This window comes from Rhinatrema bivittatum, chromosome 3, assembly GCF_901001135.1.
Source record: "Rhinatrema bivittatum chromosome 3, aRhiBiv1.1, whole genome shotgun sequence".
Classification (NCBI taxonomy): Eukaryota; Metazoa; Chordata; class Amphibia; order Gymnophiona; family Rhinatrematidae; genus Rhinatrema; species Rhinatrema bivittatum.
Window position 1 is genome coordinate 575,969,613 of NC_042617.1, and position 26,281 is coordinate 575,995,893.

Genomic DNA, 26,281 nt, shown 5'->3' on the forward strand with positions numbered 1-26,281 from the left:
GGTAAAGCTCAGTGCATTGATGGTTTCTGCAATGGTTCCCCTTTTGTTACACCCAGTGGCCTATCATCAGTGGTAGACTAGACGGTGTGATAGGATCCTCAGAATATTTTTCAGAGGTTGGATCAGCAGGCGGTACCAAAAAAAGTCTGGACTCAACATTATTGTGAAGGCTAACACAGCTGTTGGAAACACATTTCCCTGCAGATGTCCCCAAGAATATTGCTCAGGTGGGTAAGACCCGAGCCATTTAACTTTAAGAAATCTGGAAAGCAATAGCAGGGTAGGAAAGTCCTCTCTCTGGAAAAATGCATTACCTTTCTGAGCAGCTGCAAAAGTCTGACCTTCAAAAGGTGGCAATTGTGGAGCATCCAGAAGGTTTGAATTCTGTTGAGAAAAAGTCAAGAGAATGAAAATCTTTTGGGATTTCTTGACATAGCAAAAGCTACACAAAAGAAAGGAAAACAAATGTTGATGCATGGGCTTCACCGTAGACAAAAGTATGGAAATTTCCAGTGTGTGCAATGCGTGAGAGGATCCATCTCCTGCAGGGAGGTACATTGTCCAGCAACTGCAGTACAAAAGTGACGCCTGAAGTCTTTGGGAGGAGTCATCACTGAAGGGAGCAAAGGCCACGCAGCAAGTGTGGTGGATCTCCTTGCCTCACAGAGAGGAAAGATGTTTAATCTTGCATGTAGATTCCAGGAAGGATCCAACAGTTTTCAGTACTCCGGAGGGCACTTAATCCTGGTCCAAGGGAAAAATAAGTTCCATCTGGGAGACAGAAGGCACCAGCCAGGTGTTCTAAATTTGTCAAAGTAGAAGAAGAGGATTTTCTAAGCCTCAGATAACTGCCTAGAGGAGACAGAGGCCTGTGGTGAAAAGGAGCGGATCCAAAGCTCTCTGCCAATCCACTTAAGTTGCTTATAGATAGAACTGTATAATATTTGTTTGTTTTATTTTAGTAACACCGAGAAACTGCTTCTGGTACTTTCTGTGTATCTTAAACTGCTTTCCTTGATTTTTGTACTCAGCACAATTTATTTTGGTTTTGGAAAAACATCCATTGTGTGGATGTTTTGACTGTGAGTGTGATCCCCTTGGGCCTTGCGGCTTTTCGCTGCTTCCCACTGGAAGAATCTTGAAACTGGGACTGCACTGAGTTTTTTTAGTGCTTTGCAGTCCGTGAAAGTTGCCCTTTGCCTGTTTCAAGGAGAACCCTGTTGAAAGAGAGTTACATTAATCAGACTCATTATGCTACAATTTGGGGCCTTTGCTTATTCAAATTCCCCCTGCAATTGTGTTTCACCTAAGCGTATGGTATATTTTTTTAACCCAGCTGTTTTGTTTTTATTAGTAAGAAGCTGTTTCAAGACTTTTCTCCAGATAATTCTAGCCGTGCAGGAACTACCTGACTCTTCTAATCTGTTGCCTTGTTCCTTCTTTTCTGTTTCTTTTTATTATGTATGGATAAGATTAGGTTGTTTTCAACTTATTTGGGGTATTGAGGCATAGATTCCCCTGTCTCTTTTTTTGGCAAACTTCATGAAATAATGAACTTTTCCTTTACCTTTTTCCTTATCTTGACTTTCTTTTTGAGAATCATTTAATTAATATTCACATTTTTTCTTAAACAAAAATATGTTCCTGATTATTGTATCTAAAATATAAATACGAATATTAAAGCTCCAGCAGCCTAGTGGTTAGAGCAGTGGACTATGAACCAAGAGACCAGGTTTCAAGTCCTGCTGTCACTCCTTGTGACCTTGGGCAGGTCACTTTACCCTGCATTGCCTCAGGTACAAACTTAGATTGTAAGTCCTCTGGTGATAGAGAAATATCTACAGTACCTGAATGTAAACCAATGTTTGATCTCAATTGAGATCAAATGTCGGTATATAGAAAGAATAATAAATAAATAAATAAATAAATAAATAAATGAACCAAATTGTACAGAATGATAAAAATGCTTTATCATGTAAAACCTATGCAGAAATTGGCAATACTGATAGTGATTAAGCACCCGCTCCCCTAACGCACACCGATGCCCCTCTCCGGGGCGCCTGATATAATATTTAAATGAGCTGCCACGGAAAAAAAGGAGGCACGAGGGGAAATTGTGCGCCCCTGCCATATCCTCGGCAGTGGGCACCCAGAAAAAGTGGCTGGCAGTGGGTTAGGAACATGGATGCTCATTAATTGAGTGTCCCTTTTCCTAACCTGACTGCCAGCACACTTAGGCTTGGATTCTCCGTTCTCACACAGAATGGTGAATCCAGCGGTAATGGGGGGTGGGGGGGCGGGCCTGGGAATGCCGGCAGCCATCGCACCACCGCGGTGTTTTTGCTGCCGGCTTTTGCACCCAATAGCGCCACCGTGAAAGGTGGCGCTATTGGGCCCGCTATTGGCGGCGATAACATGGCTTACCTTATCGCCGCCAGTGAAGACAGTGCCGAGTCCATCTCCTTGCTGTCCCGACTCCTCCCCTTGCCACCCTGACTCTCCCCCGACTCCGCCCCACCGCTTGATATCGTACGCAAAAAGGGACATTTCGCACGCGATAAGCCTTACAAAATAACCCCCTTATTTTTTTATTTTTTTTTAGGGTTCTCCTTTCTTGGCTCCGCCAACTTAATATCACCACGATATTAAGTCGGAGGAACTACAGAAAAGCAGTATTTTCTGCTTTTCTTTAAATGTTTTGGGCTCCTGAAGAATTAATGCCTGCTCCAGGCAGGAGTTAATTTCTGAGGGTAAAGATATGCCAGTTGGGTGCACATTTCTTTTTTTGCATGGGGGGGGGGGGGAATAGCTAATAGCCTCATCAACATGAATTTACATGTGATGAACGCTGTTAGCTATGCGCTTGGTTGGATGCGCATGTTGGATGCACTAAGCCCCATTTTGCATCGGGGGTTATGAACGCGCATCCAAAACATGCATCCAATTGCATGTTGAGCCATGTGCTGTGGCCAGTACATGGTATTGCATTGACCTGAATGTGCACACAGGACACACATGAGTATCCATGACTAAAACTGTTTTGGAGACTGAGAGGGGAAGCATTACCTTAGTTGCTGTCCTGCTGAGATCCGGGGGTAAGACGCTAGCTGGTGCCCCGATGGAATACATCATCTATCAGCTGTGACTAATTACCGATGCGGAGGCCGGGACCCCGGAAGTGGTCCTATAAGTGCGAGCCACTAGCGGCGCACAGTAGATGCCGGTGCACAACCAAAGCTGTGCGCGCCTAAGGGGTGCACGCTTTGCCGGGCTTTGCATGGACTCGCATGGACTTGCATGGAATTTTAGTTCAACCTCTCAATCTCCTCCTGGGAGAACAAAAAGTAAGATGAAATAACCCAGCTAAGTACTTTTTTTTTCTTCTGGACTTTATAGTATAAAGAGCATGCCTCACTCAGCCCGTAAACGTAGGGTGAGGGAGAGATTTGCTATTGAATCTAACTTAGCTAGTTCGGTGTTGGGCCCAATGGATGCCCACCTCAGAAGGGGAGCCCAAAAACCATGTGATGTATCACTTGAAGGTTTGCAGGAATGCACTGATAACTTTTGTGAATTGGAGATCTCGTTATCCCCGGATTATAGAGCCCCCCCCCCTGAGAACCCAGCAAATTTAAGAACTGATCCAATTGAGGACACCTCAATGACTCTTGGGAAAAGTGGCGAGATAGAAGGTGAACTGGGAACATCTTTGGACCTAATTGCTGAGCAAACTAGAATTTCTAGTGGTACAGAGGGGAACATGGTTATTGAGTGATCATTGTTGACTCAGGGACTTGGTACAAAAGAGAAAATATTGAATTAATACCAGTTGTGAGACCTCCTATTTTTTCCTTTGGAAATTATATGGGAAACGCTAGTTGTTTTAAATAAAAATGTATCATTGCAACTATCTCCTATAGTTAAAAATATAGAAAAATGGAATTGGAAGTTAATAAGATAATTACTGATGATAAACTGAGAGATCAGGCTACTGAGCGTAATTCAGTGGAATTAAAAAAGTTAAGAAGTCTAAATGAATCAGTTCTGAAAGAAAACCAGTATCTTACTGGAAAAATAGATAACATGGAAAATCAATTGAGAAGCAAAAGTTTACGGCTGGTAAATATTCCCAGGGTACCAAATTTTTCCGCTAAAGAAATGTGGAATAGATTTGCCTTAGAATTTCTCAAAATTCCACAACAAGCTCTTCCTCCCATAACTCAAGTGTATTATATTCCTTCATGGAAAATTATATCAGATAAAGAACAACCATATCAGTCTATTGCGCCATTAAATGTAACAGATATATTAGAATCCACCAGTTCAGATATGACTCAACCTTCTACATTGGTAATTTCCTTTCTATTAAACACTGATAAAGAGTGGGTTCAGAAGTTATTCTTTAGGAATATAAATGAGAAATGTTGTCAAATGGAGGTAAGAATGTTTCCAGATGTTACCGAGGAAACTCAAAAGAGGAGGAAAGAGTTTCTTAGCTTAAGATCAGAAGTAATTCGAATGGGTGCTCTATATAAATTAAAGTTCCCATGTAAATGTTGCATTGTGCATCAAAGAATTAAATACTGTTTCTTTCAACCTTTACATTTGAAAAAATTCATTACGGATAAAAGTAACCAAACCCAGGGAGAAAAAACCCCTTAGTAAGATAATTAAGCTCTAATGTGTGTAAAATAGGCAAACCTAGTTAGGTCGTCTGATATTATTTCCTAGTTTTTTGTATTAATGTTATGCCTTGTTAAATTCTTATCTTTGCTCCCTCACTTATTGAGGACATAGAAATTATGGTGCATAGGATTATTATTTCTTAGAATAATATATAATGGCAATATGTTATGGATTACCTAACAATACGCCATATATCTGTATCAAGTAATTACTTGCTTGTTTTTTTTTTTGTTTTTTTTAATTTGAGAAATAAAAAATGTAAAAAAAAACAAAACTGTTTTACCCACAGAAATGGGCTTTGAAAATGACCTCTACATTTTCACCCCCTCACAAACTAGACTTTGTTTATTGTGAATTTTATTGAATGGATCATAAAAAAAGTTTCAAAAAGTTCTATTTGAGGTCAAATGGAATACATTTGCAGAAGGTAATCTCGTTTACTTAAAGAAATCATCAAGCTTGTGAACAACTCAAGATTATCTAGAAGTTAGCTGCAGTGTATGCATAACATATGGAAGCAGCAACCTATTTATCTACAAGCCTGTTTATTTAGTTCTGCAAATAGGTTTAATCAAACATTCCAAACTATTGCTATCTATGGCAAATAGCATCTATTAGAAATGAGTTGACTGTATGGAGTTGCTGTCCATTACTACTTACAGGTAGTAGAATTGGTGTACCCAGATAATAAATTAGGTTATAGTAAAGGGATCAAAGGGGACGAGTGGCACAAGTGCAGAGACTATGATTTTGGTAGTGCTGGATGCTAAAAACAGAGAGGTCAGGAAAATAATTCCATTTTAATAGAGTCAGAAATATTGTAACTGCTAGAGAAATTACAATCGGAAAACAGAAGCATGTGGATAATTATCTAAATGCTTTCAAATGTAAAAAGAGGAATATTTGGGTGGGGACTTGTCTGTTTTTTGACCTGGCAGCAGTTTCTTCTTCCTTCTCTGGATTTCCAGGTCAATTGGAACCAGGACTGGGAAGTGGCACTTTGAGCCTTCATTTGCAATCACTAGGGGCATTTTCCTCCAATTTTAAATCCCCTCCCCACTTGTTTTATTTATTTATTTGATTTATTACAAATACTCCTCCTTTCAGCACATAAGAGTGGATTAAATTCCAGTACTGTAAGAACTTATTTTAGTCCGATCATGGCAGTGGTGGTACTTGGCTGGGTGCCATGCACCCAAGGCTCCTTCTCGAACCCTGAAATCATGTGCCCTAAATCTAGCCCCTAGGTGTCTCCTTTGTATTGAGATTATGCCTCTTTCCCCCATCCCTTCCACTGAGGCTGTGGGTGCTGTGTCTATGTCATATTCAGCCCCAGTGGACTCAGAAAGTAGAGGAGCTTAATAGGGATGTGCAGAAGGTACGGATTCGTCTGATTCAGTATTCATATTCGTCGGGGGGCAAATAAGTTGCATTCATTAATGGCGGCCCTGATCCATTGATACGTTTCATTCATTTTCCGGTTTCCATTAAAGTCAAAGGGGGAAGTATTTGCAGCCTATTTTTGGCTGCAGAATTGGGGTTTTCTTATCAGTTTTGATTAAACGTCTGGGGAGCAATCATCAGAACAAGAAAAGAGCTCGAAGGTACTTAGACTGTAGCAAAGTGGCACCAAAGTGGCATGAATAGCCTAAGGTACCTTAAAGGGGCAAAGGGGTACCAGGAGTGGCAAGAGTGCTTTAATAGAGGTGTAAAGCAGCAGCGAGAGTGTCAAATACACATCACAGCTTCAAAAGAGAGCACCGATAAGAGATGCATGAACCCTCGAAGGCAGCACGACAGGCAAAGCGGCAAGACAAGTGGCATCAACATCCTAGAGCACAATGAAGGGGGAACATAGCAAGCAGAAAGACCAGCACCAACACACTGAGGAACCATGATAGTGGCAAAAACACCACAAGGAGCTGAGTGAGTCATTTGGTGTATGGCAGCAAGGCAGAGTGGCAGAGGGTAGATACAGGCTGGCTACACCCGGGGAGAGTTCCCTTTCCTTTGTGCAGGAAAGGGCTCCCTAGAATGGGTTTGCCCCTAGAGTGGGGTGTTTCCATTGGTGTCTAGTGAGCTCTCGCTGGTCTTTTAAAATCTGGTGGAGTTAGCAGATATACAAACGAGAATGTTCAAGGCCAAGGCGGAGGAGGTTTCCATGTAAACAGCGGTTCAACATGGGTCAGAGGGTAGATACAGGCTGACTACAACCGAGGAGAGTTCCCTTTCCTTTGAGCAGGAAAAGGCTCCCTGGAATGGGCTGGCCCCTAGAGTGGAGCACGAACCTTCAAAGCATGGCAACCTGGAGCAGAGTGCCATGTGAACAGCGGTTCAACATGGGTCAACAGGTGCTAAGAGATAGGCTGGCAATGGCTACACCAGGGAGAGTTTACTTTCCTTTGAGCAGGAAAGGGCTTCCTTGGAATGATTGGGCCCTAGAGTGCAGCACGAACCTTCAAAGCGTGGCAACATGGAGCAGGGTGCCATGTGAACAGCGGTTCAACATGGGTCAACAGGTACTAAGACATAGGCTACTACACCCGGGGAGATTTCCCTTTCCTGTGAGCAGGAAAGTGCTCCCCAGAATGGGTTGGCCCCTAGAGTGGAGTATGAGCCTTCAAAGCATGGCGACATAGAGCAGGGTCTCAGTCTAAGTACCTTGGAGTTCTTTTCTCGTTCTGAACATGGGTCAACAAGTGCTAAGAGAGAGGCTGCTACATCTGGGGAGAGTTCCCTGGAATGGGTTGGCCCCTAGAGTGTATAATGGTACAAATTGTTAGGATTTAAGCATTTGCAAACAGATCGTGACTTCATAAGCAAGTTCTCTTCTCTGCCCTGAAACTAAAGAAAATTGTTTGTTTTATTTAAGGATCCATGCTGTGAAGGATTACTAGTTTGAATTGCCAAAGACTAAGGTTTCCCTTTGCAACGAAGGTTCAGCTGTTAGGACCAAAAGAAGCGCTGACATCATCTCCCGCTCAAATCTACAATATCAACCTATGTTGACTTTGTACCCTACAGAGCCTGTGTAAACAATGGGAACACAGAGGATGAACTAGAGTGCCACTACCACCAGTTTTCGAAAGTACTAGAAGAAACATTAATGTTGACACCTAGGAAAGATTTAGGGAACATGGCCCATATTATGAAGGTCATGGAAACTATTGAGCATATGAAATACACAAGCTCCAAACATCTTAAGTCAGCTTTTTATGTTCGCACATTCCAAATGTGGACAGACAGGCACAGTGTTTGAGGTCAAGCCCTCGTAGGGACATAAGGCCTGGATGGACAGGCAGGCAGAGCAATCGAGGACAGAGGTCAAGCCCACATAGGGCCTCATTTTCCAATATCGCAGCAGTAACGCATGAGGGGGCATGTCCTATGCAAATAAGGAATGTTTCATGCAGTGGGGAAACATCGCTGCACGTGATGTTTTCGCCATTCGCAGAACTGGAGTTGCACATTGTGAAAACATCATGCACTGCGATGATTCATTGGTTGTTTTATCACAGTGCATGATGGTTTTGGCCAGGAGTATCACAGTCCACAATATATATGAATGAATATGAGAGAGAGAGAGAGAGAGAGAGAGAGAGAGAGAGAGAGAGAGAGAGAGAGAGAGAGAGAGAGAGAGAGAGAGAGAGAGAGAGAGAGAGAGAGAGAGAGAGAGAGAGAGAGAGAGAGAGAGAGAGAGACTTCCTATAATGCCTATGCCCTAGACAAGTATTTGTATCCCTATGGGAGGGCCACCTAGTAACTCGAGGTGGGGATTAGGTATGAGCGTCGGGGGTTGGGGGCCACTTTCGCATTCCACATGAGACGTACGGAAAGAACAGTGGTCTCTAGTGAAGATATGCTGGCCGTCGGAGTGAGGAAACTCACTCCAAGAGGAGATTTGGGCTACATTCTCTCCACCTAGCTTGTTGTTGCCCAGGTAGAGTGTCCATCAAGCTAGGTGGAGAGAACGTTGCCCAAATCTCCTCTTGGAGTGAGTTTCCTCACTCCGACGGCCAGCAAATCTTCACTAGAGACCACTGTTCTTTCCGTACGTCTCATGTGGAATGCGAAAGTGGCCCCCAACCCCCGACGCTCATACCTAATCCCCACCTCGAGTTACTAGGTGGCCCTCCCATAGGGATACAAATACTTGTCTAGGGCATAGGCATTATAGGAAGGTTCTCTCTCTCTTTCTCTCTCTCTCTCCCTCCCTCCCCCCCCCCCCCCCCAACAGGCTGTCTGGACATATCGTGGACCGCGATAACCCTTTACTGACGCGTAGTGCAAATCAAAGGGTTGTAGTTATTAGCCGCGCTAACACTGCGCTGTTTCGCCGCACACGATAAACTGGTTCCTGCTTTACATATGCTCCGCCCCCTGAATACCAAATTACTAATTTGCATTCGCAAATCGCGTTAACGGCTGTTAGCGTGATTTGCGAATTTATCGCACGTGGTAAACTGCTTGGAAAATGAGGCCCATAAGACCTGGATGGACAGGTAGGCACAGCATTTGAGGACAGAGGTCAAGCCCACTTGGGGACATAAGGCCTGGATGGACAGGCACAGCATTCGAGGTCAAGCACACATAGGGACATAAGACCATGACGGACAGGCACAGCATTCGAGGACAGAGGTCATACCAATGTAGGGACATAAGGCCTGGATAGAAGGCAGGCACCGCATTTGAGGACAGAAGTCAAGCCCACGTAGGGACATAAGGCCTGGATGGACAGGCACAGCAATTGAGGATAGATGTCAAGCCCACGTAGGGACATACGGCCTGGATGGACAGGCACAGCAATCGAGGATAGAGGTCAAGCCCACATAGGGACATAAGGCCTGGACGGACAGGCACAGCAATGAAGGACAGAGGTCTAGCCCACGTAGGGACATAAGGCCTGGACGGACAGGTAGGCACAGCATTCGAGGACAGAGGTCAAGCCCACTTGGGGACATAAAGCCTGGACGGACAGGCACAGCATTCGAGGAAAGAGGTTAAGCCCATGTAGGGACATAATGTCTGGACGGACAGGCAAGCACAGCATTCAAGGATTTCCTTTGTGCAGGTATATTGTGGTTTGACCTGTCACTTCTTCCTGAACTGGTTCACTGCTTTTATTCATCTTGCCATTCATAGGGAAAATTTGGAAACCCAAGCAAAGGCAGGTTTACTTTCAAAAACACTAGCATTTCCATCAACTCTGGTGCCAGCTTTGAGTGGTGAGGGCTCATCTTATCCCCTATCATTGAAAAGACACATTCACTGGGCACACTGGTTGGTGGACATAACGGATATCACTGAGCCACTTTGGCTAGGTGTGGCCAGACAGTGGACTTGTGTGCCCAATATGCCAGCGGATCTGTCTGCATGTTCTCTGTGGGCTCTGAGAGATACCATGTCACTGACAGCTGTGCTGGTGTCTCCTTTGCTTGGGTGGGCTGAGAGTCACTCATGCCAGCTGCTTTCTCTCTAGCCCATAGCACAAAAGATGAATCTTTATGGGCAACATGCCTTTGGCGTTCTGAAGTGGAGGAGGAGGAGGTACTAGCTGTCGCTGACAGAGTGCTGCTCATGCTTGGGCTAGCACAACTCTCTGAAGTGCTCGTTGTTTCCTCCTCTGCTTCACGCCTAATCTGTCTCTGCCTATGGCGCTCCTGTTCACGGACTTTTGCTAAAAGCAGGTCCTTCACCAATAGGAAACAATCATTCTGTAGGACGCGTTTCCCTTTCACACGGGGATCACAGACTGTGGCGAGCATGTATGTGTTCTGTTCTATTAAAGGCCTTAATCTCTTTCCCACCTGCTGCTGCAAAACATCCAGACAATGCAGCACCTCAAATGTCATTCCCTCTTCCTGTTTAAAGGCCTCCAAATTTTCATCCAGGAAATTAACTATAGGGATGATGTCAGCCAAGATGGCACTTCTGGAACTCAGCTCCTCCGTGACATCCTTGAAGGGCTGCAGGATTTTTACCAGCTGACTCATGACTAACCAATCATGATGCCCTAGGGGATTCTGCACACCTATGTCCATTGAACCAGAAAGTTCATGAAGGGGTGTCTGCAGCTCCACTAACTTCTGCAACATCATAAAGGTGGAATTCCACTGGGTGGCAATGTCTTGAATGAGACGCTTGTGAGGCATCTCTAAATCAGTCTGCTTTTGTTGGAGAACCTGCCCCGCCTTCACAGTTCTGTGGATGTGTGCTGCTATGTTCCTGCACTTGTGTATTAAGTCCTGCAGGTATCCATTCTCTTGGTGCTTGGACTCCAACTCCAGAGCTGACTTCACTACTAGGTGCAGAGGGTGTGCAAAACATTGGATGTTCTTAAAACGCCCCTCGGCTATTGCCTTAACCATGTTTGCACCATTGTCTGTGACAAAGAACCATGCCTGAGGATTCCTGTCTTGCTGGTGTAGTTGCCAGCCCTCCAGCATCTGTCTGATGCATGCTAGAATATTGGCTGCAGTATGGGCCTGGTCCGTCATGTGGGTGTGTAGTAAAGCCCACCTCCACCCTGATACTTGTTCAGTAATAGAGCTGCTGCCTGCCTCTACCTCAGCCAGGTCCCACCAGTATACTGTCAGGGAGAGGTAAGAGTGTGCAGCATTCATGGTGGTCCAGAAATTGCAGGTGAAATGCACACTCCACCCTGCCTTTGCTAGCAGTGCTTGGATGCAACTTCAACACTGCTTGTAAGGCTGGGGATGACCTTTCTGCTAAATGTGGTTCTGGAGGGGACTTTGTAATTTGAAACTATGACCTTCAGAAAATGCTTGAAATCCACATTCTACACTATCTGCAAGGGCTGGTCATCAAGGGCAATCATTTCCCCAATGCTCCTGGTTACAACTTTTGAGGCTGCCTGCCTCCTACCCCGAGATAGCATTATCGCACTCCACCCCATTTCCTCCGTGGTAGGTTGTCGCTTCTGCCACATGTCAGGGGGTTGCTGGTCTGCCACCTGATTGTTAGAAAGGGCTGAGGGTGAGGTGTGACTCTGCTCCTTTTCAACCACTTTACGCTGCTTGGAAGGGGTCCCCTGACTGGTACTGCCACCATCCCCAGATGGCAGTACTGTTGTTGGCTGTTGCCTCTTCATATGATGCGTCATGCCAAAATTAGATAGATGTCCCATTTGCTTGCCTCTGCTAACAGCCCTGCTACAGTAATTACACCGAGGAAAACACGGGTCTTCCATCACTTTAAAGTAGCTCCAGATCGCAGATGTCTTTCGTGATCCTCCCTTCTGTATAGCCTTTGGGGTGGATGCTGCCACTGGAGCTGAAGTAGTGGGTGGACCCTGAGAAGCAAGCAGGGGCCTCAGTCACCCTCTGTGCCTGCACTGACTGCTCTTCCTCCTCCTCATCATCATCAGTTTCATCTCTCCCCTGCTGCACTGAAGTGGAGGCTAAGACAGGACTAACTAATCCTCCTAAAACTTCATCAGCTATTACTTCTTCCGTTTCTGATGAGAATCCCACACAAGATGATTCTTCATCGGAATCAGAAGCAAACAGTGCCTGCACTACATTGTCAATGCTAAGTCAAGACTGCTGTCCCATTGCTGCTTTTGGGTTTCGCCATTTTGTCTTGCATGACTCAGCCTCCCCTTCCCTCACCTCCAAAACTACAGGGTCAGAAACAGGTTGTGGTGATGCATCATGTTTAGATTTCATTTTTTTCTGGATGGAACTGCCTGTCCCTCCAAATAGTTTAGATTGCAACAGGTCCCTTTTTAACTTTAATGGGGAACTGGCACTAGTGCCTTTTGAAGTGCCTCCTCTGCCAGTCCTATTCACTCGATCACATCTAGCTTTCCCTGACATTATGGATTGAATGTCACTGCCTAGTTCCTACTGGCTGCTCACGGGCACAGTGCCTTGATATACACTAATGTAATGTGTGTGCATACACCGAGCTTGTAACCTAAAAAGAAGCCCACTGGGGATTTGGCTTCAGAAAGCAGCGCTCTTCCAATATACTTGAGTCTGCTAAACTGCCTGCCCATGGGCACAGTGCCTTAATGTGCACTAATGTAATGTGTGTGCATACACCGAGCTTGTAACCTCAAAAGAGGCCCACTGGGGATTTGGCTTCAGAAAGCAGCCCTTTCCCAATATACTTGAGTCTGCTAAACTGCCTGCCCACGGGCACAGTGTCTTGATGTGCAATATACTTGAGTCTGCCAAATTGCCTGCCCATGGGCACAGTGCCTTGATGTGCACTAATGTAATGTGTGTGCATACACCGAGCTTGTAACCTCAAAAGAGGCCCACTGGGGATTTGGCTTCAGAAAGCAGTGCTCTCCCAATATACTTGAGTCTGCTAAACTGCCTGCCCATGGGCACAGTGCCTTGATGTGCACTAATGTAATGTGTGTGCACACACCAAGCTTGTAACTACTCAGAGGCCCACTGGGGATTTGGCTTCAGAAAGCAGCGCTCTCCCAATATACTTGAGTCTGCTAAACTACCAAGTGCCCACTGGCACTGATGCCCAGTGCACAGAGAGACTGAGTGAGTTCAATTTAAAAAATGCATTTAACAAAAAAGCTGGAACTGGCACAGCAGGAAAATTGATGAAATATATTTTTCAATGGAAATTCTAGCAAACTAGCTAGAAATTGAATATATCTCTCCCACCTACAACACCCAAATGGTGCTTGCAACCTACCCCAGGGGGTGAATTAAACAACAAAATGCCACTTCTAGCAGCTTCTCTCCCTGGCACAGAGAGACCGTCTCAGATCAACTAAAAAAAGTGCTTTAAAAAAATAGGGCTAGTTTGCACTGCAGCCAAATGAAGAACATTTATCTTTTTCTATCTAAGTAACTAGCCTAGCTAGCAATTGAATACAGATTTGAGAAGACAGACTAGCTCTGAGTGCAGCCACGTTCCACAGAGACAGACCACCTCCTGGCCTCCCCAGCTCACCCCTGCAAAGAAAGTGCATGGCACGCCGCGTGCTTAGGTATATATAGTGCTGGGTCATCAGGAAAAGTGTCACCGACCACTGAGTGAGAGCGCGATTGGCTGCATTAAAAAATGTCTTATCTCTGATACATTGCATTCTGGTCTCCTTGCCAACCTGTCCAACCCACTCTGACAGGGCTGTGAGGTCATTGATGACTCTCAGGAAAGGTCTGTTTTTTGGCTATGGATACACCCAAATGGTGTTCTCCAATTTCAAATGGCAGCTAAAAAAAAGTGTGCGGCACCAAACGTATGGAACAGATTATATGTTATATTTGTGGGGAATCGTGATACGTTTCACGACCTCACGAATACAACGAATATGGACATATATGTTGCGGATTGCCAATACGATGCAAACGGATGCACACCCCAAGAGCTTAATTGTGAATCAAAGCCTGGTCCCTCCACCTGACAAGATACAGCACTGCCACTGAGCCACTCAGCTGGTCTCTAGTCCTAGTTTTTACTCACTGCATGCATGGATTTGAAGTTCTTGAAATACTGGACCTATCTGCTTTACAAGTATACCCAGGGTATTCTTAGCCTAAGACCTGCTGTCCACCAGAACCCTAGGGCTCAACCTGTGAGGAGCCGGATAGTAGGGGTGTGCATTCGTTTTTGATGTATTGGCAATCCACAATGTATATGTCCCTATTCGTTGTATTCGTGGGGTCATGAAACATATAGTGAACCCCCATGAATACAACGTATCTAATGAATAAACCCCCCCCACCCTCCTGACCCCCCAAGACTTACCAAAAGTCCCTGGTGAACCAGCGGAGGTCCCGGCGCGATCTCCTGCACTCGGCCTGTCAGCTGCGGGTATTCAAAATGGCACCAATAGCCTTTGCCCTCACTATGTCACAGGGGCTACCGGTGCCATTGATCGGCCCATGTCACATGGTAGGAGCAATGGACGGCATGCATATCCCTATAGTCCCAACAAAATGTTTAGCTGGCAGTTAGCCAGAAAGATTATATTGGGTGAGTGAAGCCACTTCCATGGATGGGATCCAGGGTGAGTGAAGACTCTTTCCCCAACTGGTTCAAGCTGAAAGGGAGTGTATGTGGAGGCATGGTTTTACTACCTCTCTTAACTTGTGCAGGACCAGGCTAGATGGTTATTCTATCTTAAATCCCTACTTGAAAGAGCTAGAGAGAGAGAGAGAGTGAGCTCTTCTGGCGGGACTCAACTAGGTAGGTTAAGAGGCAGAGTCCTGCTGGGATCAGGAGGCTCCTGTGTCTCCAGGAGAAGGCAGTTCCTGAATCATTGATGACCTAAGCAAAGCTGTGAGTAAACTGCTGGAGGGAAGCAGTCTGGGTTTAGGAGAAAGCAGCGCCTAATTACATTGCTGTCGTAACTGAAGCTGTGGGCACTACTGCTGAAGGTAAGCTTACTAAGAATGTATGTTGAAAAGTATAAATAAAGCTTTAACCTGTTATAGAAAGGCTGGAGTCAGCACGGTTTCTGCCTCAGCCTAAGAAAGTTGCTCAGTCATTCCACACTGGGGTTCTGACAGCACATAAGCTAAATTTTATGCTTTTATCCATAGTTGGCCTCCCCCTCAGCTTTTCATTTTGCCTGCTACTGTGGGGGCCATTTAATACACTATTTAAAATGAAAAAATTAACGAGATAGAATCATGGTATATCCTAGCTTCAGCCATAACGTTTAAATCATATTACTACTCTGGACTAAAGTGATCAAATAGCTAGGTTCATGCCATCAAGGACAGGCTAAGAATTAGGGATGTGCAATCATTTTTCCAAAATTAGGCAATGTCAATGAAATGTCCTAATTTGGAATGGTTCGGGAGAACCGAAAAACGATTTAATTTTTTCTGAAATTTCGGAAAACATTCATTTTTGAGTTAATGCACGCTAACTCCCAATAGTGCGCACGAACCTGAAAATAGGGGCCCCCCCCAAAAAAAACCCCGAACCTCAGAAAAAACGAAATCCCTGTGGGGGTGGGGGGGTCCCCGAAACGAAGCCCAACACAAAATTTTTTATATTCTAGTTTGTTATATTGTTGTTTTGTAAATGATATTATTACTACAATATCATTATTGTATGTTAAACATTCTCCTTATGGATGGTCTACGATCGATACAGCCTGTTTGCTGTCAATCCTGTTATATGTAATTAATATTATTATTAATTCTGTTATTTGTAAAGCCTTGTTGCTAATTTATTGTTAATTGTAAACCACGGTGATGTATATTTTACGTACTGCGGTATATAAAAACCTCTAAATAAATAAATAAATAAATAAATAAATCTGGGAAGATACATTTGTCACATTATTACACTGATTGTCCATCCACACGAGTAATTTACCTTATAATATGCCCATGTAATCTTTATTATATAGGACGAACAAAACGGAGTATACGTGTACAACTTATTGAACATCAAAGCTGTATTACTACGGGAAAAAGTTTGGCACCCATGGTGGCTCACTGTGTGGAAAAAAAACATTCTTTTCAAGATCTACAATGGCGTATTTTGGATTGGGTTCCTTTAAATCCACGAGGTGGTGACCCAAATGCGGAATTAAATCTTCGTGAACAGCAATGGATATTCTGGATGCACACGGTGACACCTATGGGTTTAAACAGTGTTATAGAATGGAATTCCCTTATTTAAAAAGCTGGGGTGGGAGGAGCGATGTGTCTGTGACGTAAGTAACCATATTGGGTATATGTAACATCCGGAGGCGACCGGAAAGGAATTGTGAAAAAACGCCGAGATTTGCCATGCCGTTGTTATAGTAAGGACTGTTCGGAGCAATCTGAGTAACAAGGTTGGTAATTGTACATCTTAAATAATGGATTGAAATTTTGTTTTTTGGACGCAGAAGGAGCCCTTGATAAAGGACGTGCATAGAGTCCGAAACACAGTACCGTGTCGGGCAGAGAGACCACAATTGGCTAACAGCATGATACATTTGGGCATGGAAACCACAAGTGGCTGACAGCTTCATGTGAAACTATACACAGACAACTTTCCTGTGAAATAATACACAGACAACCTTTCAAATAAGTTACCATTTATTCATGAACTGAAATGAAATGAAAAGGAAAATTGATGATTATTTTAATCTCATGGATGAAGTATTCACCGAGCACACTAAAAAATATTTTTAAAAGGTTTGTTCATATTTTGGGACTGACCGATGATTAAATGTAAGGCAGAGGGAAAAAAGCTGTATAGCAATACACAATGATGCCTATTATGATGGTCAATTTGTAAGCATCAATACATTGTTCTGATGATTGGGAAATTAGTGGTTGGTTTTTGAGTATTCCTAGAATATGCCATTCTTGTGACCATTTTTCTGCACACCATGCCCCCTTGAAGTAAATGCTGAAACCTACACCTCCGGCTGCGTCTGTAAAGAATTCCAGGTTGAATCTCGGGGGGTCTGGCCATATTGATACCCTATAGGAATTTTTACAAATGAGATCAGAGGTATTACAACTTGGAGCGAGCTTTGTGTTAAAATATCCAGCAAAATGTTGTATAAGCTATAGGAACGTACAATATGTATACTTAGAACCAGACCAGCTCAGAGCCTTTATATGGTCATTATCCCTGGAGAATCCTACTACTGCTTCTGCTTAATAGAATAAAGATTGTGTACTAGTGTGTAGCCACCAGATTTCTAACACAGAAATTGCTTATATGATGCTCCCTTTTTTCTTTCCTCCGTCCCCCTCAAAATTCTTATAATTTTGTTGTTGGTCATTATGTATTCAATTCTTATTTTTTATTTATCCTGAACAATATTACTTGTATGACAACAACTTCTTTTCTGTACAAGTTTGATGTCTTGGGGATATTTTCAAAAATTTGAAAAATAAAGAATTTACAAAAAAAAAAATAGGCTCAGTGAGCCCTTGGCCTTCTGAAAATCCACCCTTCTGTATCTAAATATGCAATGATCTGCTAGAAACAGCAATAACAAGATATATTGTGGTTGGGAGATCATTTGCTTATTGTGCAGCCAATTGATGAGATCCATAAGATATTTCAATATTTCCCTTTGCTAAATTAAATAAATGTCAATTATTCTATTTCTTAATGTGTCAGAAGGATATATGATGCATTTTTTTCCTAAGCGTACAGTAAAGCTGATAAATGAAATGAGAGATTTTTTTTCTTTGCTTGATAGCAAATATTATTCCACTGGACTGTTATAATCAAGTTTTCATTCTGTACAAGCAAAATAGTCTGTGGTTTGTCAATTAAGACTCTAATAATTAATATTCTGCTTTGAAGATAATTACTGTTTAAACATCTGTACTTCTGGAAACAGCAGGCCGCACACAGTGTTTTTATAAAATGTCACTCTGTAAACTTTGTATCAGGGTCACTAATAAAACCCAGAGCAGCACACTAGACAGATGAAGTCTTCAAGCATGTTTATGAGCTGATATGATGCACAAAAGAAGCAATAAAGCTGGCAGAGATTTATTCACTTTCAGTTGCCAACAACATTGACAGGAAACGAGGAATATCAAGATAGCGGCATGCAGCATCTGGCTAGTTTTATGAGTTATCTTCAAAAGTGAACTCTAGATGACTTAAAGTTAACACATTCACTTTTTGGAAAGGGTACATTTAAACAGAATCTCCTGTTAAGATCTTGTCTGATATCTGGCAGGAGCCTCAATCACAGGGAGGATAACTTTCAAACAAGTGCGCACGGCAGCACATACGTGACAGTGAATATGGCCGCGTGAAGTTTTATCATAGTATTATGGGTAGCATTTATCCCAAAATATATGTGTGCGTGTACAGAAACGTGTGTTTCAATGCATGGAGCGTGCATACTTTGTCCACCCATTATTTAAATATGTGCACATATATTTTACATATGAAAATATAATAAGAATTACTCACATAGGTGGGTATTTAATTTTACAGGCGTAAATTCACGTATTTTTAAAACGTATGGGCAGGAGTGAAATTACCAGTTTTCCCCAGTCCTTCGCCAGGTCATCGAGACCCTCCTGGTTTATCAGCTTGAACCCCCCTCCCCCCCACCCCCCAGTTCACCCAGACCTCCCAGCGAGTCAGTACTAAACAATAAACACATTTATTATCCCTTACACTAGATAATTAGCAGGTGCTAGGATAGCTCTGTAAGCTGGAAAATTAAACGCGGGTCACTGTCTTTTAAAATAGCGACTTTTGTGAGTAACCCTTGGCCACGCCCAGGATCACCCCTAGACTGTCCCTTTCTTACACGTGCATATATCTATGTAAACATACATGTATCTTTTTATAAAACATGGAATATGTAAGCATCAGCTACTTACATATACATATGCTGACTTTTATGCCCGTAAGGGTTTGAAAAGTCACCTTTAAGGCCTTTTCTTCCTCATTCTGTGCCTATGGCGGAAAAGCTGTCAAATCAGCAAAGTTAATTTTCAAAGGCAAACTCCTCTGTGTAGTTTGCTTCTGCACAGCAGCAGGAGTAAAGCATGTGCTATAAAGTATGCACGGCGATTTGATTTGTGCACGTCTTCTCCCTCCACCAAACCTGCCCCCTTTCCCCTGGGGATAAACGTACCCAGGTTGGGAAACAATATAGACATACTTTTTGCCCACACTGAGGGGAGCGGGAGGGGCCAACCTTCACAAAGCATTTTTTACCTTGGTAAATCTGGGTAGAGTCTCCCTCAGTGCCGGTGCAAGGGTCTGCAGCCGCCCTAGGCGACGATGATGTAACAGCATCACATGATCTTTCTCTCTCTCTCCTCCCAAAGCCTACAGATCACATACTGTTAACTTCCAAAGCTCTATTCACACACCATGACCTTTCCCAGCTCCATGCCTCTCCACCCTCTCCACCCTCGTTTGCTGCTTTCAAAAATGCTGCTCTCACGTCCGACACCCAAGGTAGCCCCTAGTCAGACTAATGCTCCTGCCGGTCCTGCTCTCTCTTCCTTTAGAAAGGATCAGGTCAAAGGAAGAGCTGCTGCTCCATCTCACATTCAAGGGATAGGCAGCAGACTCTGGTTTGAGTGACTAAATAATTTTTTTAAAGATTATTTTTCTATTTGCAGTGTGAAGAAGTTTGCTGGCACCTTTCCTGCCCAAGAGTGGGTAAAAGAGAAGAATTTGTGTTTCCCCACTGCCTGGACATTTTATTCTGAAAGATCTCAAGTTTACATCTGCTGAGCAGATTTGAGAGTAGAAATGTTGTTCATTCAGAAACCCCAACAGAGTCTTTGCCCTTGAAAGACAAAAAAAAGACTGGGAGTTTGGAGAATCTTAATTTTGTTTGGACCTCAGGTATTGATATGAGACAGGATTTTGCTACACCTAAGAGACTCCTGGCCCACCTGGGATATTTTTTAACATTCCAAGCCCTGGCAAGAGAGACCATGTTAGGATCCCAATACTAAGAGACACAATCACAGATAGAGGTGTAACCAGAATGTATATGGTGCCAGTTAATTACTTTGGAAGATCGGCAGTAATGTTTGATTTGGAGCACTCATCCAGAGTGTCAAGACAGTTTTTTGTGGCACCAAAATCCACCCACACTATACAGATTAATGCTCACATAAGAAGTCCTCCCCACCCCCCGCATAGGAGAATCCATGCCTCCCAGCTGTTGGGACTGCCAAAGGATTCAGCTCTGGGACCAGCCTTCCCAGAGGATACCAGATGAATGCCTGAACGTATTTACCTACATGAAAAACCTTTTAAGACTGCCAACAGCTAGACTAATCCATTAGCATTCACATTAGGTAAGGATTTAGGGATGCAAGCAAAATCAAATAATTTCAGAATGTCCTGATTGCCATCTATAGTCAAACACAAGTTTTCAAATTATACCCATAATTGTAGAGCAAAAAGAAGGTCATGCGGCCTATTCTGTGCTACAGAAATCTCCAGTTGAAGAGAAAACTCCAGATACTGCTGGAAGCTTTCACAATTTAACGAAGCAATCTTTCTCTAACAGAGAGAAAATGGGGCAGCAAACGTGGGAGGCATTAGAAGGCCTTGATTTTACTTACAGATTGCAGTGCAAGATTTACTTTCAACAGCGGACCCAAACTCCCCAAAAAACATTAAGGTAAGAGCTGTCCTCTCAGTGCTGCTCGTATTCAGGGGTTTTGAGTGTCCCAGTGCGTTTGAGTATTATTTGGCCTCTACGAAAGAGACTGAGGCTTCAGGAAACTTAACCCAACCAGCTCAGATGATGGGTTCAGGAGTCAAAAGAAACACAAGGTTCTGCTTCCCCTAACTTCCAAAGAAACTGTAGGTCCCTCCAACTAGGGAAAGAAATGAGTGAGCAGGAGCCCTTCCCCTAGAAAGAAGAGGTAGGGAAGATTCTTTGGACAAATTCCAAATTTATGACTTTGAGACAGGTATAATATAGTGCAATAAGGCATTTATTATGCATAATAAAACTTTCTATTGTGCAGTAAATACCTTGTCTTATGTAGTAAGACACAATAAATGCTCTTATCCTAGCTACAATAACTGTTATCACCGTTGCCTATGTAAATATGATAATGGGCATGTAAATGAAGAATAATGAACAGACTAGACATTCTGCTGCTATGCACTAAAGTGTGTTAAGTGATGCAGTACCTATTGTACAATATTTAGGTCCCAAAGAAACTCTCCATCTGGAGGGTGGTGTTAAGGGCAGATTGCAGGAGGAAGAAAAGCGCACAATTGTTTCACTAACTGGGAATATCTCACTGGGCTCTGGCTGCAGCAACAGCAGAGGAAAAGGGAAGAAGGACAGAGAGAGAGAGAAAGAAGGGAAGGAGTCCAGGATCAGCAAAGGAGACTTCAGCAAGCACCATTGCAAAGGAAGTAACACATATAGCCAGAATCTGTAGGCCAGGGGTGGGCAATTCCAGTCCTTGAGGGCCGAGAACCAATCGGGTTTTCAGGATATCCCTAATGAATATGCATGAAATAGATCTGCATACACCTGAGGTAGAGTGCATGCAAATCTCGCTCATGCATATTCATTAGGGATATCCTGAAAACCCGACTGGTTCGCAGCCCTCGAGGACTGGAATTGCCCACCCCTGCTGTAGGCCCTGGACCACTCTACTTTGCCTATCAGTCAGTAAATCTGTTTTAAGAGAAGTCGTAAATTGGTGTTAGTAAGCCAACTCATGACTAATGTAGGCCCCAATGTTAACCGGATTTCAGGGGTAGAAAAGGGATGTCTATTATTGCTGGGGACTCTACTGCAAAATTCTCCGAAGATATCAGAGAATATGTAGCATTCTACAATAGCCATCTTTAATTACATAACACAGATGCCAATTAATGGCAAAGATCATACAGATGAAACGTATATTGTATACAAAAAACAAGGTGTAGAGAAACATACACAAGGCACAGTTAGCTGACATGCTATCATTGTAGTCTACTGAGGGGAACCACTGCAACAGAAAACAAGACACAAACATTTTAGAAAAGAAAAGTAAAGTAGCAATGCAGAGCATGATAGCACTGAGAGGTAGAGTCCCAAACTTAGTGCATATGGAAGTAAATTAGAGAGAAAGAAAGAATGAATAACAAGTAACTCCAGGGACTGCAGGAAGTGTTCTCTCAGTAGTGTGTCCTTTTCTTCCCATAGACTTGCAGACTCACCCTAATCACCTCTGGCTGATGGCTCCTGGCATCTTGGGCTGCTCCATGGTATGAAAAGGGTCTGTGTAGACTCAGCTGAGCAAATAGAAGAGGACTCCAAAAGGAAGAGGGGTTTTGTGCTATTCCTCAATATACCAACAAAGTCATGCATCAAGGAAACTATGCTGTCTCCTGTGGTCTGCAGGTGGTCAAACGTTTGGGTGATGTACACCTTGCTGACATTTTGGCGCAGCTGCTAGATGTCTCCTTGCAGATATTTGATGTAATATTCCACTCATCTGAGTCAACTCAATGGTATTTCTCATCTGATTCTCTCTTGCAATAATGTCATTCTCATGTAGTGACCTGAAGGCGACTGACTGGATTCCAGCGGTGGTTCTGGGGGCTACCAATAGAAGGATTGGGAAGAATGGGTAACCAGAGGCTGCTGGATGAAGGCCTAGTCTAGAGGGGCTCTTTTTCAATATGCCTTCCTGGACTCTTCTCCTTTGTTTCCTACTGCGACTCAACCAAGCACTTCAGCTTCTTCCTCTTCCTCTCCCAGCTCCATCAGTGAGAAAAAAAATCCATCTTTAGCATATCCTGGGATCCATCTGCTAAGAATGGTATCAATGTCTGACTGGCCCACAGAAGTTATCTGATCTTACCAGATGATAACCCAGCTAAAATTGCCATAGTTTTACAAATTATATCCTTCATACCTAGCACATCATCATTATTTTTCTCACAATAATTTTGCCAAATGATCTGTTGTAACTTACCAAATTTATTACACATCAACCTATTTATATAGAATTTTATAGAATCAAATTGACTTCTGTTTTGCAAAATTCCCCACATTGCATTAATGATTGAGTATCTGGAGATTTTCAGCCCTTGTGATATCTGTATCAAATGTTAGCCCTGCCTCACAGAGAACTTGTTTTCAGAATAATTTTGAAGAATAGACACCACCAGGCAATTATGACTTCTTTCGTTAGTATTCTGATGATTTTGACCAAGTTATTGGTTACTATAGCCTCTATTCTTTCAATTTCACACTGCCATCCACTGAATTTCCTCAATTCCTATGCAATGATCTGGAGCTATAAAGATTAAGGTAGCTCACATTCAAAGTCAAATGTTTCAGTATTTGAATGCAACAAACCTTTGGTACATTTTCAAAAACAGAAAATAACCTGTACCATAAAGCAAAGTTTTCTCTATCGTAGTTGTTGTATTAGTAGTGTTTTAATATAGTTTTCAGTCTCTATACACTGCTGTTTCTTTTACCACTTTCGGTTCACGGTAAAAAGAAATATATTTTTCAAATGGCAATCCATCTCCTTTTCACACTGTTATGGGCAAGTGATTGTAACAATTTTGAGTCTACAAGTAAAATTGCTCCTTGGTTAAGAATGATATACAATTGTGTGTTATGGGAAAAATATGTAATAAATAGTAGAGATGTGCATTCGTTTTTGCCAAATTGGAAATTTTCAACGAAATTGTCCAATTTGGTATGTTTCAGGGAGCCCGAAAAATGATCGGGATTTTCCCATTTTTTCACGAAAATTCATTTTTTGGATTAGTGCGCACTAACAAAAACTAACAAAAAGTAACAAAATTTAACTTTTTGTTAGTGCGCATTAATGGGAGTTAGCACGCACTAACTCAAAAAATGATTTTTCGTGAAAAAAAAAGACCCAAACCGCAAAAAAAACAACATTTCCCGCGGTGGCCGAAAAACGAAGAACAACATGAACACAAAAAATGATTCACATCTCTAATAAATAGTACTGTACAGATTGCTGTTTAGTTATTCACTCAGAGCATGTGAGAATTGTTTTCCTTCCTTTGCACTCTTCTCAACTTATCCATATATGTTCATAATATATAAATAACGCAGACATAGCCCCCCTCTCGGTCAAGGGCACATGGGGAAGGCCATGTACCAAGTTAGGCCTCACGTCCGCCACAGGCTCCCACACAGAGGAGAAATGTCCAGTTACACAGGGGCTCTTCCAGCTCACCAGTCCAGTCACTGCAAGAAAACACTATTCGCACCTTCGCTGTTTTCAAAATTAAAGTCTTTACTGAACTGATGACAAGAAAAGCAAAGTTTAATGATTTCTAGCACACCACAGAACAATTCACCAGTGCTGTAACTCAATCAAAAAATGCCCAATAGTTTTAATACAGTCTCTTTCTCCTCTTCTCCACACTCTTTACCCAAAATAGGTCAGCTCTTCAGGATGAGTACCCCTTCCACGCTAGGCTCTCCCATTACCTGTTGGATAGCTAAAATCTTTTTTCACAAGAGTTCCTTCTCTCTTCCTCTCTCTCTCTCTCTGGAGTCTCTGTCTGATTTGAGTCTGATCAGCCTATGACTCTAAGGATTTTCCCAAGCAGGATGCCTGTCCTCTGGCATCTCCCAGGATACTTTATCCTCAGCTTCCAGCAAAGCCCTTCCTCTTCAGAGCTCCTATGTTCTGATGCTCTTCAGGAAGTCTTTAACTATTCATGTCTTCTGGACCCCCCAAGAACGTCACTCCTGGAATCCCTGTTCTCGGTCTCCTCTGAGCCTTTCCTGTGAAGGGACAGGCCCTCTAGAACCACTCTGTAAAGAACAGGCCCCAAACACACTAGGACCTCAGGTCTTGGAATCCTAATCCTTTTGCCTTCTCACTTTGCATCAGGGCATGCAAGGTTTATTTATACCCTCCTAGAACCCCTCCCAGTGAGGGGTGGTACTCCTCTCTACATACTGACACTACATTGACTTCACATGAAGGCAAAATCTAGTGAGACCTCTGTCATTCTGAGGACAGTTGACATTTTTATAAAAGGCAGGGCTACCTTTTCAGAGGCAAAAATCAGCACCGCCTATAATCCTTTCCCTACAATACAAAGCTACATCCCAGATTGTCAGTGCAATTAAAAAAGAAAGTAAGGACTGTAAAATCATGTTATTATCCATCCGGGGATAAATGACCTTGCTAGAATCCGCATGCAATTAGTACAAACAAATTTCCAGATTCATGGGCACATGGTGAAGACCGTTACCTTTACAGAAGTATTACCCGCTCATGGAAAGGGAAAGAGAAGACCAAGCCATATAGAGAACATTAATATATGGCTCAAACCTTGGTGTAAAGAATGAAGGTTTTAGATATATATAGGTGGCTGGGACTGTGTATGTTATATGGCAAAGGTTATATGGAAAGGACTCTGGACAGGGAAATACCTACAGGAACTGAATGTAATCAGTTACCTTTCATGGTAGAAAGGTGGAAAAGAAAACAAATAAATAAATGGCTTGCAAATGTCCACGACAGGAAGAAGGATTCTACGTGAAAAAATTAGCTCATACGTCATCCGGTGTTTAAACTGGAGGACAGGTGTGGCAGATGGAAGACAATAGAATTGGAATGTCACCCCCGACAAATGCAGGATGTGGGTGAAAAAAAAATTAACAAAATTAATTAGCTGACTTGTCCAGTCCTAAGCTAAATGGCCAAAACAGAAACCAGGAAAAACAGCAAGCCAAGAGAGAAAAGCTGGAAAACTATCAGCACAAATGCTCATTACCTGGGCAATAAATTTCCATATCTGCAGGCCCTAATGGTGGAAGCAGACTTGGATATTAGGGTGTGTACATAAATATGGTTCAGTGTGTCTCATGACTGAAATATGGCCATATCAGGCTATAACCTACTGAGGAAGGATAGAGCTAAAAGAAAATAGGGATAAGTAGCTTTTCTATTTCAAAACCAGTATCCAAGCATTTGAAATCCAGGGTATGTGGGGAAAGGAGGAAGCCCTGTGGCCTATCTTAAAAAGAGACAATGGCATATGCACCTACCCTGGTGCGGTCTCAGGTCCCTGACTCAAACAGAGAAAATGGGCAGAGATCCGGCCGAAGACATCCGAAAGATGGGAGATTTCTTGCAGAACCTGCAGGACGTAAAGTATTGCAGAT

General features: G+C 43.0%; 1 protein-coding gene across 3 annotated transcripts in view; it reads right to left on the bottom strand.

Annotated features, from left to right (window-relative positions):
* Positions 1-26,281, bottom strand: part of LOC115088378 (trace amine-associated receptor 1-like) — a 72,910-nt gene that overhangs the window by 24,951 nt on the left and 21,678 nt on the right. The window contains exon 1 of one of the 3 annotated variants that reach the window (XM_029596578.1): positions 315-382. The exons of the other annotated variants lie outside the window; for them this stretch is intronic. The gene's annotated coding sequence lies outside the window, so the exon portion shown is untranslated. Of the gene's footprint in view, positions 1-314; positions 383-26,281 lie in introns of those variants that run through there. 3 annotated transcript variants of the gene reach the window in all.